We start from the raw sequence: 16,088 nt of genomic DNA on the forward strand, positions 1-16,088 counted from the left end.
CACAAACAGCGTCGGTCGTGTAAACAGGCAGTGACTTACATGCCGCTTTGGAGATGGTTGCGGAGAACTTGGGAATCCTCAAGCCTGCAGAGTAATAACTGATGGTTTTCACAGTGGGCGGACTGAAGCTGGAGCAGAGGCGATTAGTTCAAATTGTTCCGGTGCATCGGGTTGCTTGCAAAGCAGCTTAGACTGACACTGACCATTTGCAGACGGATGGCATCATGTTGTTGAGGACTGGAGGGACCAGTTCCTCGTTGTGCATTTGACGAGCGAGTTGACCAGACCCAAGCTGTCAACTTCAGAAATGATTGTGCGGAATGAACGACAGTGTAGATGTAGACGGCATCAAGAGGAAGCAGCTGAAGCCAACAGTCCGGCGAGAAAACAGGGTGGCAGCGAGCAAAGTGGCAGGCCTGCTGCAGCTGCCGAAATAGCTCAGTTGGGAGAGCGTTAGACTGAAGATCTAAAGGTCCCTGGTTCAATCCCGGGTTTCGGCACAAGCAGCGTCGCTTGCGTGCTCGCTCCCTTGTTTGCATGTGATGGGGGCACGAGTGAATCTGAAGCTCTGTGCTGGTCCTTGCTGGCGCAAGGGTGGTTCGGACTGCCTTCTGCAGCGATTCGATTCCATGCCTTTTGCTTCCTGTCTCATGGCACATTTCTTCTCATTGGCTGCGTAGCGAGCATTCCAAAACAGTCAAATAACCAAATCGACAAACCCTCAATCCTGCTCCTACTGTTCATTGACCAACATCTGCGAACGCACAAAACAGTCTTTGAGTCCACAAGGCGTACATGGTGGCCTTTGCACTCTCTCTATCAAACACTCCCTCGTTCATAAGCTTGCTGACGGCCAGCTGTTCCAGCTTGCAAAAACTGCTGGTGATCCCTGATCGCAATGGAAAAGTTGCTGGAGAGACGCTGACATGCGCACGGCCGCCTGACTTTAGGTTGATTTGAGCGTTGCAGAGGTGCGCCTTAGGAAATCGCTTTCGACTGTCCTTGTTTTCGACACAAGCGGTCACTTCAGAAATGATTGTGCAGAATGACGATGGAAAAGTAATCACAAACAGCGTCGGTCGTGTAAACAGGCAGTGACTTACATGCCGCTTTGGAGATGGTTGCGGAGAACTTGGGAATCCTCAAGCCTGCAGAGTAATAACTGATGGTTTTCACAGTGGGCGGACTGAAGCTGGAGCAGAGGCGATTAGTTCAAATTGTTCCGGTGCATCGGGTTGCTTGCAAAGCAGCTTAGACTGACACTGACCATTTGCAGACGGATGGCATCATGTTGTTGAGGACTGGAGGGACCAGTTCCTCGTTGTGCATTTGACGAGCGAGTTGACCAGACCCAAGCTGTCAACTTCAGAAATGATTGTGCGGAATGAACGACAGTGTAGATGTAGACGGCATCAAGAGGAAGCAGCTGAAGCCAACAGTCCGGCGAGAAAACAGGGTGGCAGCGAGCAAAGTGGCAGGCCTGCTGCAGCTGCCGAAATAGCTCAGTTGGGAGAGCGTTAGACTGAAGATCTAAAGGTCCCTGGTTCAATCCCGGGTTTCGGCACAAGCAGCGTCACTTGCGTGCTCGCTCCCTTGTTTGCATGTGATGGGGGCACGAGTGAATCTGAAGCTCTGCGCTGGTCCTTGCTGGCGCAAGGGTGGTTCGGACTGCCTCTTGCCCTCCTTCTGCAGCGATTCGATTCCATGCCTTTTGCTTCCTGTCTCATGGCACATTTCTTCTCATTGGCTGCGTAGCGAGCATTCCAAAACAGTCAAATAACCAAATCGACAAACCCTCAATCCTGCTCCTACTGTTCATTGACCAACATCTGCGAACGCACAAAACAGTCTTTGAGTCCACAAGGCGTACATGGTGGCCTTTGCACTCTCTCTATCAAACACTCCCTCGTTCATAAGCTTGCTGACGGCCAGCTGTTCCAGCTTGCAAAAACTGCTGGTGATCCCTGATCGCAATGGAAAAGTTGCTGGAGAGACGCTGACATGCGCACGGCCGCCTGACTTTAGGTTGATTTGAGCGTTGCAGAGGTGCGCCTTAGGAAATCGCTTTCGACTGTCCTTGTTTTCGACACAAGCGGTCACTTCAGAAATGATTGTGCAGAATGACGATGGAAAAGTAATCACAAACAGCGTCGGTCGTGTAAACAGGCAGTGACTTACATGCCGCTTTGGAGATGGTTGCGGAGAACTTGGGAATCCTCAAGCCTGCAGAGTAATAACTGATGGTTTTCACAGTGGGCGGACTGAAGCTGGAGCAGAGGCGATTAGTTCAAATTGTTCCGGTGCATCGGGTTGCTTGCAAAGCAGCTTAGACTGACACTGACCATTTGCAGACGGATGGCATCATGTTGTTGAGGACTGGAGGGACCAGTTCCTCGTTGTGCATTTGACGAGCGAGTTGACCAGACCCAAGCTGTCAACTTCAGAAATGATTGTGCGGAATGAACGACAGTGTAGATGTAGACGGCATCAAGAGGAAGCAGCTGAAGCCAACAGTCCGGCGAGAAAACAGGGTGGCAGCGAGCAAAGTGGCAGGCCTGCTGCAGCTGCCGAAATAGCTCAGTTGGGAGAGCGTTAGACTGAAGATCTAAAGGTCCCTGGTTCAATCCCGGGTTTCGGCACAAGCAGCGTCGCTTGCGTGCTCGCTCCCTTGTTTGCATGTGATGGGGGCACGAGTGAATCTGAAGCTCTGCGCTGGTCCTTGCTGGCGCAAGGGTGGTTCGGACTGCCTCTTGCCCTCCTTCTGCAGCGATTCGATTCCGTGCCTTTTGCTTCCTGTCTCATGGCACATTTCTTCTCATTGGCTGCGTAGCGAGCATTCCAAAACAGTCAAATAACCAAATCGACAAACCCTCAATCCTGCTCCTACTGTTCATTGACCAACATCTGCGAACGCACAAAACAGTCTTTGAGTCCACAAGGCGTACATGGTGGCCTTTGCACTCTCTCTATCAAACACTCCCTCGTTCATAAGCTTGCTGACGGCCAGCTGTTCCAGCTTGCAAAAACTGCTGGTGATCCCTGATCGCAATGGAAAAGTTGCTGGAGAGACGCTGACATGCGCACGGCCGCCTGACTTTAGGTTGATTTGAGCGTTGCAGAGGTGCGCCTTAGGAAATCGCTTTCGACTGTCCTTGTTTTCGACACAAGCGGTCACTTCAGAAATGATTGTGCAGAATGACGATGGAAAAGTAATCACAAACAGCGTCGGTCGTGTAAACAGGCAGTGACTTACATGCCGCTTTGGAGATGGTTGCGGAGAACTTGGGAATCCTCAAGCCTGCAGAGTAATAACTGATGGTTTTCACAGTGGGCGGACTGAAGCTGGAGCAGAGGCGATTAGTTCAAATTGTTCCGGTGCATCGGGTTGCTTGCAAAGCAGCTTAGACTGACACTGACCATTTGCAGACGGATGGCATCATGTTGTTGAGGACTGGAGGGACCAGTTCCTCGTTGTGCATTTGACGAGCGAGTTGACCAGACCCAAGCTGTCAACTTCAGAAATGATTGTGCGGAATGAACGACAGTGTAGATGTAGACGGCATCAAGAGGAAGCAGCTGAAGCCAACAGTCCGGCGAGAAAACAGGGTGGCAGCGAGCAAAGTGGCAGGCCTGCTGCAGCTGCCGAAATAGCTCAGTTGGGAGAGCGTTAGACTGAAGATCTAAAGGTCCCTGGTTCAATCCCGGGTTTCGGCACAAGCAGCGTCGCTTGCGTGCTCGCTCCCTTGTTTGCATGTGATGGGGGCACGAGTGAATCTGAAGCTCTGCGCTGGTCCTTGCTGGCGCAAGGGTGGTTCGGACTGCCTCTTGCCCTCCTTCTGCAGCGATTCGATTCCGTGCCTTTTGCTTCCTGTCTCATGGCACATTTCTTCTCATTGGCTGCGTAGCGAGCATTCCAAAACAGTCAAATAACCAAATCGACAAACCCTCAATCCTGCTCCTACTGTTCATTGACCAACATCTGCGAACGCACAAAACAGTCTTTGAGTCCACAAGGCGTACATGGTGGCCTTTGCACTCTCTCTATCAAACACTCCCTCGTTCATAAGCTTGCTGACGGCCAGCTGTTCCAGCTTGCAAAAACTGCTGGTGATCCCTGATCGCAATGGAAAAGTTGCTGGAGAGACGCTGACATGCGCACGGCCGCCTGACTTTAGGTTGATTTGAGCGTTGCAGAGGTGCGCCTTAGGAAATCGCTTTCGACTGTCCTTGTTTTCGACACAAGCGGTCACTTCAGAAATGATTGTGCAGAATGACGATGGAAAAGTAATCACAAACAGCGTCGGTCGTGTAAACAGGCAGTGACTTACATGCCGCTTTGGAGATGGTTGCGGAGAACTTGGGAATCCTCAAGCCTGCAGAGTAATAACTGATGGTTTTCACAGTGGGCGGACTGAAGCTGGAGCAGAGGCGATTAGTTCAAATTGTTCCGGTGCATCGGGTTGCTTGCAAAGCAGCTTAGACTGACACTGACCATTTGCAGACGGATGGCATCATGTTGTTGAGGACTGGAGGGACCAGTTCCTCGTTGTGCATTTGACGAGCGAGTTGACCAGACCCAAGCTGTCAACTTCAGAAATGATTGTGCGGAATGAACGACAGTGTAGATGTAGACGGCATCAAGAGGAAGCAGCTGAAGCCAACAGTCCGGCGAGAAAACAGGGTGGCAGCGAGCAAAGTGGCAGCCCTGCTGCAGCTGCCGAAATAGCTCAGTTGGGAGAGCGTTAGACTGAAGATCTAAAGGTCCCTGGTTCAATCCCGGGTTTCGGCACAAGCAGCGTCGCTTGCGTGCTCGCTCCCTTGTTTGCATGTGATGGGGGCACGAGTGAATCTGAAGCTCTGCGCTGGTCCTTGCTGGCGCAAGGGTGGTTCGGACTGCCTCTTGCCCTCCTTCTGCAGCGATTCGATTCCGTGCCTTTTGCTTCCTGTCTCATGGCACATTTCTTCTCATTGGCTGCGTAGCGAGCATTCCAAAACAGTCAAATAACCAAATCGACAAACCCTCAATCCTGCTCCTACTGTTCATTGACCAACATCTGCGAACGCACAAAACAGTCTTTGAGTCCACAAGGCGTACATGGTGGCCTTTGCACTCTCTCTATCAAACACTCCCTCGTTCATAAGCTTGCTGACGGCCAGCTGTTCCAGCTTGCAAAAACTGCTGGTGATCCCTGATCGCAATGGAAAAGTTGCTGGAGAGACGCTGACATGCGCACGGCCGCCTGACTTTAGGTTGATTTGAGCGTTGCAGAGGTGCGCCTTAGGAAATCGCTTTCGACTGTCCTTGTTTTCGACACAAGCGGTCACTTCAGAAATGATTGTGCAGAATGACGATGGAAAAGTAATCACAAACAGCGTCGGTCGTGTTAACAGGCAGTGACTTACATGCCGCTTTGGAGATGGTTGCGGAGAACTTGGGAATCCTCAAGCCTGCAGAGTAATAACTGATGGTTTTCACAGTGGGCGGACTGAAGCTGGAGCAGAGGCGATTAGTTCAAATTGTTCCGGTGCATCGGGTTGCTTGCAAAGCAGCTTAGACTGACACTGACCATTTGCAGACGGATGGCATCATGTTGTTGAGGACTGGAGGGACCAGTTCCTCGTTGTGCATTTGACGAGCGAGTTGACCAGACCCAAGCTGTCAACTTCAGAAATGATTGTGCGGAATGAACGACAGTGTAGATGTAGACGGCATCAAGAGGAAGCAGCTGAAGCCAACAGTCCGGCGAGAAAACAGGGTGGCAGCGAGCAAAGTGGCAGGCCTGCTGCAGCTGCCGAAATAGCTCAGTTGGGAGAGCGTTAGACTGAAGATCTAAAGGTCCCTGGTTCAATCCCGGGTTTCGGCACAAGCAGCGTCGCTTGCGTGCTCGCTCCCTTGTTTGCATGTGATGGGGGCACGAGTGAATCTGAAGCTCTGCACTGGTCCTTGCTGGCGCAAGGGTGGTTCGGACTGCCTCTTGCCCTCCTTCTGCAGCGATTCGATTCCGTGCCTTTTGCTTCCTGTCTCATGGCACATTTCTTCTCATTGGCTGCGTAGCGAGCATTCCAAAACAGTCAAATAACCAAATCGACAAACCCTCAATCCTGCTCCTACTGTTCATTGACCAACATCTGCGAACGCACAAAACAGTCTTTGAGTCCACAAGGCGTACACGGTGGCCTTTGCACTCTCTCTATCAAACACTCCCTCGTTCATAAGCTTGCTGACGGCCAGCTGTTCCAGCTTGCAAAAACTGCTGGTGATCCCTGATCGCAATGGAAAAGTTGCTGGAGAGACGCTGACATGCGCACGGCCGCCTGACTTTAGGTTGATTTGAGCGTTGCAGAGGTGCGCCTTAGGAAATCGCTTTCGACTGTCCTTGTTTTCGACACAAGCGGTCACTTCAGAAATGATTGTGCAGAATGACGATGGAAAAGTAATCACAAACAGCGTCGGTCGTGTAAACAGGCAGTGACTTACATGCCGCTTTGGAGATGGTTGCGGAGAACTTGGGAATCCTCAAGCCTGCAGAGTAATAACTGATGGTTTTCACAGTGGGCGGACTGAAGCTGGAGCAGAGGCGATTAGTTCAAATTGTTCCGGTGCATCGGGTTGCTTGCAAAGCAGCTTAGACTGACACTGACCATTTGCAGACGGATGGCATCATGTTGTTGAGGACTGGAGGGACCAGTTCCTCGTTGTGCATTTGACGAGCGAGTTGACCAGACCCAAGCTGTCAACTTCAGAAATGATTGTGCGGAATGAACGACAGTGTAGATGTAGACGGCATCAAGAGGAAGCAGCTGAAGCCAACAGTCCGGCGAGAAAACAGGGTGGCAGCGAGCAAAGTGGCAGGCCTGCTGCAGCTGCCGAAATAGCTCAGTTGGGAGAGCGTTAGACTGAAGATCTAAGGTCCCTGGTTCAATCCCGGGTTTCGGCACAAGCAGCGTCGCTTGCGTGCTCCCTCCCTTGTTTGCATGTGATGGGGGCACGAGTGAATCTGAAGCTCTGCGCTGGTCCTTGCTGGCGCAAGGGTGGTTCGGACTGCCTCTTGCCCTCCTTCTGCAGCGATTCGATTCCATGCCTTTTGCTTCCTGTCTCATGGCACATTTCTTCTCATTGGCTGCGTAGCGAGCATTCCAAAACAGTCAAATAACCAAATCGACAAACCCTCAATCCTGCTCCTACTGTTCATTGACCAACATCTGCGAACGCACAAAACAGTCTTTGAGTCCACAAGGCGTACATGGTGGCCTTTGCACTCTCTCTATCAAACACTCCCTCGTTCATAAGCTTGCTGACGGCCAGCTGTTCCAGCTTGCAAAAACTGCTGGTGATCCCTGATCGCAATGGAAAAGTTGCTGGAGAGACGCTGACATGCGCACGGCCGCCTGACTTTCGGTTGATTTGAGCGTTGCAGAGGTGCGCCTTAGGAAATCGCTTTCGACTGTCCTTGTTTTCGACACAAGCGGTCACTTCAGAAATGATTGTGCAGAATGACGATGGAAAAGTAATCACAAACAGCGTCGGTCGTGTAAACAGGCAGTGACTTACATGCCGCTTTGGAGATGGTTGCGGAGAACTTGGGAATCCTCAAGCCTGCAGAGTAATAACTGATGGTTTTCACAGTGGGCGGACTGAAGCTGGAGCAGAGGCGATTAGTTCAAATTGTTCCGGTGCATCGGGTTGCTTGCAAAGCAGCTTAGACTGACACTGACCATTTGCAGACGGATGGCATCATGTTGTTGAGGACTGGAGGGACCAGTTCCTCGTTGTGCATTTGACGAGCGAGTTGACCAGACCCAAGCTGTCAACTTCAGAAATGATTGTGCGGAATGAACGACAGTGTAGATGTAGACGGCATCAAGAGGAAGCAGCTGAAGCCAACAGTCCGGCGCGAAAACAGGGTGGCAGCGAGCAAAGTGGCAGGCCTACTGCAGCTGCCGAAATAGCTCAGTTGGGAGAGCATTAGACTGAAGATCTAAAGGTCCCTGGTTCAATCCCGGGTTTCGACACAAGCAGCGTCGCTTGCGTGCTCGGTCCCTTGTTTGCATGTGATGGGGGCACGAGTGAACCTGAAGCTCTGAGCTGGTCCTTGCTGGCGCAAGGGTGGTTCGGACTGCCTTCTGCAGCGATTCGATTCCGTGCCTTTTGCTTCCTGTCTCATGGCACATTTCTTCTCATTGGCTGCGTAGCGAGCATTCCAAAACAGTCAAATAACCAAATCGACAAACCCTCAATCCTGCTCCTACTGTTCATTGACCAACATCTGCGAACGCACAAAACAGTCTTTGAGTCCACAAGGCGTACACGGTGGCCTTTGCACTCTCTCTATCAAACACTCCCTCGTTCATAAGCTTGCTGACGGCCAGCTGTTCCAGCTTGCAAAAACTGCTGGTGATCCCTGATCGCAATGGAAAAGTTGCTGGAGAGACGCTGACATGCGCACGGCCGCCTGACTTTAGGTTGATTTGAGCGTTGCAGAGGTGCGCCTTAGGAAATCGCTTTCGACTGTCCTTGTTTTCGACACAAGCGGTCACTTCAGAAATGATTGTGCAGAATGACGATGGAAAAGTAATCACAAACAGCGTCGGTCGTGTAAACAGGCAGTGACTTACATGCCGCTTTGGAGATGGTTGCGGAGAACTTGGGAATCCTCAAGCCTGCAGAGTAATAACTGATGGTTTTCACAGTGGGCGGACTGAAGCTGGAGCAGAGGCGATTAGTTCAAATTGTTCCGGTGCATCGGGTTGCTTGCAAAGCAGCTTAGACTGACACTGACCATTTGCAGACGGATGGCATCATGTTGTTGAGGACTGGAGGGACCAGTTCCTCGTTGTGCATTTGACGAGCGAGTTGACCAGACCCAAGCTGTCAACTTCAGAAATGATTGTGCGGAATGAACGACAGTGTAGATGTAGACGGCATCAAGAGGAAGCAGCTGAAGCCAACAGTCCGGCGAGAAAACAGGGTGGCAGCGAGCAAAGTGGCAGGCCTGCTGCAGCTGCCGAAATAGCTCAGTTGGGAGAGCGTTAGACTGAAGATCTAAAGGTCCCTGGTTCAATCCCGGGTTTCGGCACAAGCAGCGTCGCTTGCGTGCTCGCTCACTTGTTTGCATGTGATGGGGGCACGAGTGAATCTGAATCTCTGCACTGGTCCTCGCTGGCGCAAGGGTGGTTCGGACTGCCTCTTGCCCTCCTTCTGCAGCGATTCGATTCCGTGCCTTTTGCTTCCTGTCTCATGGCACATTTCTTCTCATTGGCTGCGTAGCGAGCATTCCAAAACAGTCAAATAACCAAATCGACAAACCCTCAATCCTGCTCCTACTGTTCATTGACCAACATCTGCGAACGCACAAAACAGTCTTTGAGTCCACAAGGCGTACATGGTGGCCTTTGCACTCTCTCTATCAAACACTCCCTCGTTCATAAGCTTGCTGACGGCCAGCTGTTCCAGCTTGCAAAAACTGCTGGTGATCCCTGATCGCAATGGAAAAGTTGCTGGAGAGACGCTGACATGCGCACGGCCGCCTGACTTTAGGTTGATTTGAGCGTTGCAGAGGTGCGCCTTAGGAAATCGCTTTCGACTGTCCTTGTTTTCGACACAAGCGGTCACTTCAGAAATGATTGTGCAGAATGACGATGGAAAAGTAATCACAAACAGCGTCGGTCGTGTAAACAGGCAGTGACTTACATGCCGCTTTGGAGATGGTTGCGGAGAACTTGGGAATCCTCAAGCCTGCAGAGTAATAACTGATGGTTTTCACAGTGGGCGGACTGAAGCTGGAGCAGAGGCGATTAGTTCAAATTGTTCCGGTGCATCGGGTTGCTTGCAAAGCAGCTTAGACTGACACTGACCATTTGCAGACGGATGGCATCATGTTGTTGAGGACTGGAGGGACCAGTTCCTCGTTGTGCATTTGACGAGCGAGTTGACCAGACCCAAGCTGTCAACTTCAGAAATGATTGTGCGGAATGAACGACAGTGTAGATGTAGACGGCATCAAGAGGAAGCAGCTGAAGCCAACAGTCCGGCGCGAAAACAGGGTGGCAGCGAGCAAAGTGGCAGGCCTGCTGCAGCTGCCGAAATAGCTCAGTTGGGAGAGCATTAGACTGAAGATCTAAAGGTCCCTGGTTCAATCCCGGGTTTCGACACAAGCAGCGTCGCTTGCGTGCTCGGTCCCTTGTTTGCATGTGATGGGGGCACGAGTGAACCTGAAGCTCTGAGCTGGTCCTTGCTGGCGCAAGGGTGGTTCGGACTGCCTCTTGCCCTCCTTCTGCAGCGATTCGATTCCGTGCCTTTTGCTTCCTGTCTCATGGCACATTTCTTCTCATTGGCTGCGTAGCGAGCATTCCAAAACAGTCAAATAACCAAATCGACAAACCCTCAATCCTGCTCCTACTGTTCATTGACCAACATCTGCGAACGCACAAAACAGTCTTTGAGTCCACAAGGCGTACACGGTGGCCTTTGCACTCTCTCTATCAAACACTCCCTCGTTCATAAGCTTGCTGACGGCCAGCTGTTCCAGCTTGCAAAAACTGCTGGTGATCCCTGATCGCAATGGAAAAGTTGCTGGAGAGACGCTGACATGCGCACGGCCGCCTGACTTTAGGTTGATTTGAGCGTTGCAGAGGTGCGCCTTAGGAAATCGCTTTCGACTGTCCTTGTTTTCGACACAAGCGGTCACTTCAGAAATGATTGTGCAGAATGACGATGGAAAAGTAATCACAAACAGCGTCGGTCGTGTAAACAGGCAGTGACTTACATGCCGCTTTGGAGATGGTTGCGGAGAACTTGGGAATCCTCAAGCCTGCAGAGTAATAACTGATGGTTTTCACAGTGGGCGGACTGAAGCTGGAGCAGAGGCGATTAGTTCAAATTGTTCCGGTGCATCGGGTTGCTTGCAAAGCAGCTTAGACTGACACTGACCATTTGCAGACGGATGGCATCATGTTGTTGAGGACTGGAGGGACCAGTTCCTCGTTGTGCATTTGACGAGCGAGTTGACCAGACCCAAGCTGTCAACTTCAGAAATGATTGTGCGGAATGAACGACAGTGTAGATGTAGACGGCATCAAGAGGAAGCAGCTGAAGCCAACAGTCCGGCGAGAAAACAGGGTGGCAGCGAGCAAAGTGGCCGGCCTGCTGCAGCTGCCGAAATAGCTCAGTTGGGAGAGCGTTAGACTGAAGATCTAAAGGTCCCTGGTTCAATCCCGGGTTTCGGCACAAGCAGCGTCGCTTGCGTGCTCGCTCCCTTGTTTGCATGTGATGGGGGCACGAGTGAATCTGAATCTCTGCACTGGTCCTCGCTGGCGCAAGGGTGGTTCGGACTGCCTCTTGCCCTCCTTCTGCAGCGATTCGATTCCGTGCCTTTTGCTTCCTGTCTCATGGCACATTTCTTCTCATTGGCTGCGTAGCGAGCATTCCAAAACAGTCAAATAACCAAATCGACAAACCCTCAATCCTGCTCCTACTGTTCATTGACCAACATCTGCGAACGCACAAAACAGTCTTTGAGTCCACAAGGCGTACACGGTGGCCTTTGCACTCTCTCTATCAAACACTCCCTCGTTCATAAGCTTGCTGACGGCCAGCTGTTCCAGCTTGCAAAAACTGCTGGTGATCCCTGATCGCAATGGAAAAGTTGCTGGAGAGACGCTGACATGCGCACGGCCGCCTGACTTTAGGTTGATTTGAGCGTTGCAGAGGTGCGCCTTAGGAAATCGCTTTCGACTGTCCTTGTTTTCGACACAAGCGGTCACTTCAGAAATGATTGTGCAGAATGACGATGGAAAAGTAATCACAAACAGCGTCGGTCGTGTAAACAGGCAGTGACTTACATGCCGCTTTGGAGATGGTTGCGGAGAACTTGGGAATCCTCAAGCCTGCAGAGTAATAACTGATGGTTTTCACAGTGGGCGGACTGAAGCTGGAGCAGAGGCGATTAGTTCAAATTGTTCCGGTGCATCGGGTTGCTTGCAAAGCAGCTTAGACTGACACTGACCATTTGCAGACGGATGGCATCATGTTGTTGAGGACTGGAGGGACCAGTTCCTCGTTGTGCATTTGACGAGCGAGTTGACCAGACCCAAGCTGTCAACTTCAGAAATGATTGTGCGGAATGAACGACAGTGTAGATGTAGACGGCATCAAGAGGAAGCAGCTGAAGCCAACAGTCCGGCGAGAAAACAGGGTGGCAGCGAGCAAAGTGGCAGGCCTGCTGCAGCTGCCGAAATAGCTCAGTTGGGAGAGCGTTAGACTGAAGATCTAAAGGTCCCTGGTTCAATCCCGGGTTTCGGCACAAGCAGCGTCGCTTGCGTGCTCGCTCCCTTGTTTGCATGTGATGGGGGCACGAGTGGATCTGAAGCTCTGCGCTGGTCCTTGCTGGCGCAAGGGTGGTTCGGACTGCCTCTTGCCCTCCTTCTGCAGCGATTCGATTCCGTGCCTTTTGCTTCCTGTCTCATGGCACATTTCTTCTCATTGGCTGCGTAGCGAGCATTCCAAAACAGTCAAATAACCAAATCGACAAACCCTCAATCCTGCTCCTACTGTTCATTGACCAACATCTGCGAACGCACAAAACAGTCTTTGAGTCCACAAGGCGTACACGGTGGCCTTTGCACTCTCTCTATCAAACACTCCCTCGTTCATAAGCTTGCTGACGGCCAGCTGTTCCAGCTTGCAAAAACTGCTGGTGATCCCTGATCGCAATGGAAAAGTTGCTGGAGAGACGCTGACATGCGCACGGCCGCCTGACTTTAGGTTGATTTGAGCGTTGCAGAGGTGCGCCTTAGGAAATCGCTTTCGACTGTCCTTGTTTTCGACACAAGCGGTCACTTCAGAAATGATTGTGCAGAATGACGATGGAAAAGTAATCACAAACAGCGTCGGTCGTGTAAACAGGCAGTGACTTACATGCCGCTTTGGAGATGGTTGCGGAGAACTTGGGAATCCTCAAGCCTGCAGAGTAATAACTGATGGTTTTCACAGTGGGCGGACTGAAGCTGGAGCAGAGGCGATTAGTTCAAATTGTTCCGGTGCATCGGGTTGCTTGCAAAGCAGCTTAGACTGACACTGACCATTTGCAGACGGATGGCATCATGTTGTTGAGGACTGGAGGGACCAGTTCCTCGTTGTGCATTTGACGAGCGAGTTGACCAGACCCAAGCTGTCAACTTCAGAAATGATTGTGCGGAATGAACGACAGTGTAGATGTAGACGGCATCAAGAGGAAGCAGCTGAAGCCAACAGTCCGGCGCGAAAACAGGGTGGCAGCGAGCAAAGTGGCTGGCCTGCTGCAGCTGCCGAAATAGCTCAGTTGGGAGAGCGTTAGACTGAAGATCTAAAGGTCCCTGGTTCAATCCCGGGTTTCGACACAAGCAGCGTCGCTTGCGTGCTCGGTCCCTTGTTTGCATGTGATGGGGGCACGAGTGAACCTGAAGCTCTGAGCTGGTCCTTGCTGGCGCAAGGGTGGTTCGGACTGCCTCTTGCCCTCCTTCTGCAGCGATTCGATTCCGTGCCTTTTGCTTCCTGTCTCATGGCACATTTCTTCTCATTGGCTGCGTAGCGAGCATTCCAAAACAGTCAAATAACCAAATCGACAAACCCTCAATCCTGCTCCTACTGTTCATTGACCAACATCTGCGAACGCACAAAACAGTCTTTGAGTCCACAAGGCGTACACGGTGGCCTTTGCACTCTCTCTATCAAACACTCCCTCGTTCATAAGCTTGCTGACGGCCAGCTGTTCCAGCTTGCAAAAACTGCTGGTGATCCCTGATCGCAATGGAAAAGTTGCTGGAGAGACGCTGACATGCGCACGGCCGCCTGACTTTAGGTTGATTTGAGCGTTGCAGAGGTGCGCCTTAGGAAATCGCTTTCGACTGTCCTTGTTTTCGACACAAGCGGTCACTTCAGAAATGATTGTGCAGAATGACGATGGAAAAGTAATCACAAACAGCGTCGGTCGTGTAAACAGGCAGTGACTTACATGCCGCTTTGGAGATGGTTGCGGAGAACTTGGGAATCCTCAAGCCTGCAGAGTAATAACTGATGGTTTTCACAGTGGGCGGACTGAAGCTGGAGCAGAGGCGATTAGTTCAAATTGTTCCGGTGCATCGGGTTGCTTGCAAAGCAGCTTAGACTGACACTGACCATTTGCAGACGGATGGCATCATGTTGTTGAGGACTGGAGGGACCAGTTCCTCGTTGTGCATTTGACGAGCGAGTTGACCAGACCCAAGCTGTCAACTTCAGAAATGATTGTGCGGAATGAACGACAGTGTAGATGTAGACGGCATCAAGAGGAAGCAGCTGAAGCCAACAGTCCGGCGAGAAAACAGGGTGGCAGCGAGCAAAGTGGCCGGCCTGCTGCAGCTGCTGAAATAGCTCAGTTGGGAGAGCGTTAGACTGAAGATCTAAAGGTCCCTGGTTCAATCCCGGGTTTCGGCACAAGCAGCGTCGCTTGCGTGCTCGCTCCCTTGTTTGCATGTGATGGGGGCACGAGTGAATCTGAAGCTCTGCACTGGTCCTCGCTGGCGCAAGGGTGGTTCGGACTGCCTCTTGCCCTCCTTCTGCAGCGATTCGATTCCGTGCCTTTTGCTTCCTGTCTCATGGCACATTTCTTCTCATTGGCTGCGTAGCGAGCATTCCAAAACAGTCAAATAACCAAATCGACAAACCCTCAATCCTGCTCCTACTGTTCATTGACCAACATCTGCGAACGCACAAAACAGTCTTTGAGTCCACAAGGCGTACACGGTGGCCTTTGCACTCTCTCTATCAAACACTCCCTCGTTCATAAGCTTGCTGACGGCCAGCTGTTCCAGCTTGCAAAAACTGCTGGTGATCCCTGATCGCAATGGAAAAGTTGCTGGAGAGACGCTGACATGCGCACGGCCGCCTGACTTTAGGTTGATTTGAGCGTTGCAGAGGTGCGCCTTAGGAAATCGCTTTCGACTGTCCTTGTTTTCGACACAAGCGGTCACTTCAGAAATGATTGTGCAGAATGACGATGGAAAAGTAATCACAAACAGCGTCGGTCGTGTAAACAGGCAGTGACTTACATGCCGCTTTGGAGATGGTTGCGGAGAACTTGGGAATCCTCAAGCCTGCAGAGTAATAACTGATGGTTTTCACAGTGGGCGGACTGAAGCTGGAGCAGAGGCGATTAGTTCAAATTGTTCCGGTGCATCGGGTTGCTTGCAAAGCAGCTTAGACTGACACTGACCATTTGCAGACGGATGGCATCATGTTGTTGAGGACTGGAGGGACCAGTTCCTCGTTGTGCATTTGACGAGCGAGTTGACCAGACCCAAGCTGTCAACTTCAGAAATGATTGTGCGGAATGAACGACAGTGTAGATGTAGACGGCATCAAGAGGAAGCAGCTGAAGCCAACAGTCCGGCGAGAAAACAGGGTGGCAGCGAGCAAAGTGGCAGGCCTGCTGCAGCTGCCGAAATAGCTCAGTTGGGAGAGCGTTAGACTGAAGATCTAAAGGTCCCTGGTTCAATCCTGGGTTTCGGCACAAGCAGCGTCGCTCGCGTGCTCGCTCCCTTGTTTGCATGTGATGGGGGCACGAGTGAATCTGAAGCTCTGCACTGGTCCTTGCTGGCGCAAGGGTGGTTTGGGCCTCCTTCTGCAGCGATTCGATTCCGTGCCTTTTGCTTCCTGTCTCATGGCACATTTCTTCTCATTGGCTGCGTAGCGAGCATTCCAAAACAGTCAAATAACCAAATCGACAAACCCTCAATCCTGCTCCTACTGTTCATTGACCAACATCTGCGAACGCACAAAACAGTCTTTGAGTCCACAAGGCGTACACGGTGTCCTTTGCACTCTCTCTATCAAACACTCCCTCGTTCATAAGCTTGCTGACGGCCAGCTGTTCCAGCTTGCAAAAACATGTTGAATTATGTCTGGAAATTTTGCCTGAACAAGTTACTGTTGTGATGAGATTTGGAACAAATACGCAGGGCAAATCCCAAGTTAATCCCAAATCCTGGTGATCCCTGATCTCAATGGAAAAGCTGCAGGATCGATTTGCAATATTTTGCAATCGGTCGACCATTTGCAATAGGTAGACCCA

General features: G+C 51.4%; 15 non-coding genes across 15 annotated transcripts; all 15 read left to right on the forward strand.

The window, feature by feature from the left end:
• Window positions 1-427: 427 nt before the first annotated feature.
• On the forward strand, window positions 428-500 carry trnaf-gaa (transfer RNA phenylalanine (anticodon GAA)). Its single transcript has one exon. It is a non-coding gene; the product is annotated as a tRNA-Phe (tRNA).
• A 991-nt stretch (window positions 501-1,491) lies between these two features.
• Window positions 1,492-1,564, forward strand: trnaf-gaa (transfer RNA phenylalanine (anticodon GAA)). Its single transcript has one exon. It is a non-coding gene; the product is annotated as a tRNA-Phe (tRNA).
• A 1,002-nt stretch (window positions 1,565-2,566) lies between these two features.
• trnaf-gaa (transfer RNA phenylalanine (anticodon GAA)) lies at window positions 2,567-2,639 on the forward strand. The gene has a single exon. It is a non-coding gene; the product is annotated as a tRNA-Phe (tRNA).
• A 1,002-nt stretch (window positions 2,640-3,641) lies between these two features.
• On the forward strand, window positions 3,642-3,714 carry trnaf-gaa (transfer RNA phenylalanine (anticodon GAA)). Its single transcript has one exon. It is a non-coding gene; the product is annotated as a tRNA-Phe (tRNA).
• A 1,002-nt stretch (window positions 3,715-4,716) lies between these two features.
• Window positions 4,717-4,789, forward strand: trnaf-gaa (transfer RNA phenylalanine (anticodon GAA)). Its single transcript has one exon. It is a non-coding gene; the product is annotated as a tRNA-Phe (tRNA).
• A 1,002-nt stretch (window positions 4,790-5,791) lies between these two features.
• Window positions 5,792-5,864, forward strand: trnaf-gaa (transfer RNA phenylalanine (anticodon GAA)). The gene has a single exon. It is a non-coding gene; the product is annotated as a tRNA-Phe (tRNA).
• A 1,002-nt stretch (window positions 5,865-6,866) lies between these two features.
• Window positions 6,867-6,938, forward strand: trnaf-gaa (transfer RNA phenylalanine (anticodon GAA)). Its single transcript has one exon. It is a non-coding gene; the product is annotated as a tRNA-Phe (tRNA).
• A 1,002-nt stretch (window positions 6,939-7,940) lies between these two features.
• Window positions 7,941-8,013, forward strand: trnaf-gaa (transfer RNA phenylalanine (anticodon GAA)). The gene has a single exon. It is a non-coding gene; the product is annotated as a tRNA-Phe (tRNA).
• Window positions 8,014-9,004: 991 nt separating this feature from the next.
• Window positions 9,005-9,077, forward strand: trnaf-gaa (transfer RNA phenylalanine (anticodon GAA)). Its single transcript has one exon. It is a non-coding gene; the product is annotated as a tRNA-Phe (tRNA).
• A 1,002-nt stretch (window positions 9,078-10,079) lies between these two features.
• Window positions 10,080-10,152, forward strand: trnaf-gaa (transfer RNA phenylalanine (anticodon GAA)). Its single transcript has one exon. It is a non-coding gene; the product is annotated as a tRNA-Phe (tRNA).
• Window positions 10,153-11,154: 1,002 nt separating this feature from the next.
• Window positions 11,155-11,227, forward strand: trnaf-gaa (transfer RNA phenylalanine (anticodon GAA)). Its single transcript has one exon. It is a non-coding gene; the product is annotated as a tRNA-Phe (tRNA).
• A 1,002-nt stretch (window positions 11,228-12,229) lies between these two features.
• Window positions 12,230-12,302, forward strand: trnaf-gaa (transfer RNA phenylalanine (anticodon GAA)). Its single transcript has one exon. It is a non-coding gene; the product is annotated as a tRNA-Phe (tRNA).
• A 1,002-nt stretch (window positions 12,303-13,304) lies between these two features.
• Window positions 13,305-13,377, forward strand: trnaf-gaa (transfer RNA phenylalanine (anticodon GAA)). The gene has a single exon. It is a non-coding gene; the product is annotated as a tRNA-Phe (tRNA).
• A 1,002-nt stretch (window positions 13,378-14,379) lies between these two features.
• On the forward strand, window positions 14,380-14,452 carry trnaf-gaa (transfer RNA phenylalanine (anticodon GAA)). Its single transcript has one exon. It is a non-coding gene; the product is annotated as a tRNA-Phe (tRNA).
• A 1,002-nt stretch (window positions 14,453-15,454) lies between these two features.
• Window positions 15,455-15,527, forward strand: trnaf-gaa (transfer RNA phenylalanine (anticodon GAA)). The gene has a single exon. It is a non-coding gene; the product is annotated as a tRNA-Phe (tRNA).
• The last annotated feature ends 561 nt before the right edge of the window (window positions 15,528-16,088 follow it).

The sequence above is a fragment of the Hemiscyllium ocellatum genome, chromosome 14 (assembly GCF_020745735.1).
Source record: "Hemiscyllium ocellatum isolate sHemOce1 chromosome 14, sHemOce1.pat.X.cur, whole genome shotgun sequence".
Lineage (NCBI taxonomy): Eukaryota > Metazoa > Chordata > Chondrichthyes > Orectolobiformes > Hemiscylliidae > Hemiscyllium > Hemiscyllium ocellatum.